This window comes from Harmonia axyridis, chromosome X, assembly GCF_914767665.1.
Source record: "Harmonia axyridis chromosome X, icHarAxyr1.1, whole genome shotgun sequence".
NCBI lineage: Eukaryota > Metazoa > Arthropoda > Insecta > Coleoptera > Coccinellidae > Harmonia > Harmonia axyridis.
The window spans coordinates 38,286,661-38,290,187 of record NC_059508.1 but is presented as its reverse complement, the minus strand read 5'-3'; the positions used below and the strand labels follow the sequence as shown (position 1 = coordinate 38,290,187).

The following is a 3,527-nucleotide window of genomic DNA, read 5'->3' as shown; positions in this document are numbered from 1 at the left end:
GACCGATGCAGAACGTAAAGTAGATCTTACCGATGCACCACGTAATCTCGATCTTACCGATGCACCACGTAATCTCCATCTTACCGATGCACCACGTGAACTGGATCTTACCGATGCACCACGTAATCTCAATCTTACCGATGCACCACGTGAACTGGATCTTACCGATGCAGAACGTGAATTGGATCTTACCGATGCACCACGTAAACTCGATCTTACCGATGCACCACGTAATCTCGATCTTACCGATGCACCACGTGAACTGGATCTTACCGATGCAGAACGTGAATTGGATCTTACCGATGCACCACGTAAACTCGATCTTACCGATGCACCACGTAATCTCGATCTTACCGATGCACCACGTGAACTGGATCTTACCGATGCAGAACGTGAATTGGATCTTACCGATGCACCACGTAAACTCGATCTTACCGATGCACCACGTAATCTCGATCTTACCGATGCACCACGTGAACTGGATCTTACCGATGCAGAACGTGAATTGGATCTTACCGATGCACCACGTAAACTCGATCTTACCGATGCACCACGTAATCTCGATCTTACCGATGCACCACGTGAACTGGATCTTACCGATGCAGAACGTGAATTGGATCTTACCGATGCACCACGTAAACTCGATCTTACCGATGCACCACGTAATCTCAATCTTACCGATGCATCACGTAATCTCGATCTTACCGATGCAGAACGTAAACTCGATCATACCGATGCACCACGTTATCTCGGCAGACCGATGCAGAACGTAAAAAAAAAGCTTACAGCACGCGGTGTTCCCAAGCGGTCACCCATCCAAGTACTAACCGCGCCCGACGCTGCTTGGCTTCAGTGTTCTGACGAGAACTGGCAATTTCAGCGTGGTATGGCCGTAAACAACAAATATAGCGATATTTTCTATGATATCTCACTTTTTGGGAGCGGAAAGGACGTGAACGTTTTTCCTTATAAAAAATGAAATAACTTTTGGATATTAATTCTGATTGTTGATTTAAGTTTTAAGAACACATTAGGACATATCTCAATGAAATTTGAGGGATTTCCGAAATCGAAAAATATTTTTCGAAAAAAAAAAAAAAATCCCAGAAGACCTCGGTCATCTCAAGTTTATTTCCATATTCTATTACACAATCAACGTACATCACAAAAGGAACCATCTCTCTAACTATCACAGTTAAATTTTTGTATCGGAACATTTCACGTCGGAATATCTCGCTAAGTCCAGACCGGGGAGATCGGTCGCATTTGACACCGTCCGCTCCGGTCTAACATCGTCTTGGAGTCGGGGTAACGATGGAGAGGCGTTTAAGGACGTGAACATTTTTCCTTATAAAAATTAAAGTCGACAATGAATATTGATTCTGATTACTGATTTACTCTTTTAGTACACATTAGAAGGCAACGCAATCAGATTTGAGGAAATTTCAAGATCAGAAAATTTTTTTCGAAAAAAAAAAAAATTCAAGAACACCTGGGTCATGGCAAGTTATTTCCCACAATCCATTCCACAATCAACGTACAACATAGAAGAAATCATCTCTCTAACTATCCTGGTTCAAAAGTTGTATCGGAACATTTCACGTCGAAATACCTCGCCAAGTCCAGACCGGGGCGATAGGTAGTATCTGACACCGTCCGCTCGGGACTGACATCGACTTGGACTCGGGCTAATGATGGGGAGGCGTTTAAGGACGTGAACATTTTTCCTTATAAAAATTAAAGTCGACAATGAATATTGATTCTGATTACTGATTTACGCTTTAAAAACACATTAGAAGGCAACCAAATCAAATTTGAGGAAATTCCAAAATCAGAAAATTTTTTTTCAAAAAAAAAAAAATCCGAAAAATATTTTTCGATTCTGATTACTGATTTACTCTTTTAGAACACATTAGAAGGCAACGAAATCAAATTTGAGTGAAATCCAAAATCAGAAAATATTTTTCGAAAAAAAAAAAAAATTCGAGAACACCTCGGTCATGGCAAGTTATTTTCCACAATCCATTCCCCAATCAACGTACATCCCAGAAAAAATCATCTCTCTAACTATCCTGGTTCAAAAGTTGTATCGGAACATTTTCACGTCGAAAATATATCTCAGAGTCCAGACCGATGCAGAACGTAAACTCGATCATACCGATGCTTCACGTAATCTCGATCTTACCGATGCACAACGTAAACTAGATCACACCGATGCAGAACGTAAACTCGATCATACCGATGCACCACGTAAACTCAGGCAGACCGATGCAGAACGTGAACTCGATCTTACCGATGCACCACGTAATCTCGATCTTACCGATGCACCACGTAAACTCGGGCAGACCGATGCAGAACGTGAACTCGATCTTACCGATGCACCACGTAAACTAGGGCTGACCGATGCATCACGTAAACGACGATCGAGAGGCGCGAAAGGACGTGAACGTTTTTCATTATAAAAATTGAAATAAATGATAAATAATGATTCTGATTGTTGGTTATCATTTTTAATAAGCATTAGGAGGCAACCAAATGAAATTTGAGGAAATTCCGATAATAGAAAATTTTTTCGAAAAAAAAAAAAAATTCATGAAATCCTCGGTCATCGCAAAATATTTACCATATTCTGTTCGATAATCAACGTATATTTAAGAAGGAATCATATCTGTATCTATCTTGGTTCAAATTTTGTATCGGAACATTTTGACCAAAGTCCGAGCTTCGGCCGAAACAGACACCGCTGACCTGGCCTATCGATCGACCGAGAGTCGGGGATAGAGCGTAAGTGTTGTCTGGAGGGGAACCCTGTGCTCTCCTGACATATATAGGGAAGGTGGTCGCGTTGGGCGATGCAGAACGTTTGGATCGGGAATTATATTTTTGGTTCAGCTATTGGAATATGGTTTATTGTTGGTATATATTGGCGAAATAACGTTCTTACTGACTGGGGATATTCATAAAAATGAGTCCGGAGATTTTCAGATCGAAGTCCGAGTGATCCGACTTGGAAGGCGTGTTGGGTGGGTCGAGATGGCTTAGATAGATCAGACGAGGCGGGCTAAGTGTTGACGTCATGCATCGGTCCATTTTCAGATTGAGTCCGAGTAATCCGACTTTGAAAGAGTGTTGGGTGCGTCGAGACTGTTTAGATAGATCGGACGAGGCGGACTAGGTGTTAACGACATGCATCGGTATATTTTCTGATCGGAGTCCGAAGAAATCGGCCCTAGTAGGCGCAGCGGACGGTCGAGACGGCCTCGGTGGGTCGGATCGATCGGGAAAAGTTTGCTAAATCGTGTCTGGAGGGGAACCTTGGGTTCTCCTGACATATATAGGGGATAAGGTTTGGGTGAACGATTCTTCACGTAAAAGTTGAGTAATTTATTTTTCGATAAGCTTTTGGATATTGATGAGAAGTATATGTATATCTTCGATTAAAAGAATTCTTACCGTCTCCATGTATATTATATTAGATATATAAGAAATAGTTAACGTGATGCATCGGCCGATTTCCGGATCGGAGT

General features: G+C 41.8%; 1 non-coding gene across 1 annotated transcript; it reads right to left on the bottom strand.

The window, feature by feature from the left end:
* Positions 1-779: 779 nt before the first annotated feature.
* On the bottom strand, positions 780-898 carry LOC123688436. The gene has a single exon (XR_006749958.1). It is a non-coding gene; the product is annotated as a 5S ribosomal RNA (ribosomal RNA).
* Positions 899-3,527: the final 2,629 nt, after the last annotated feature.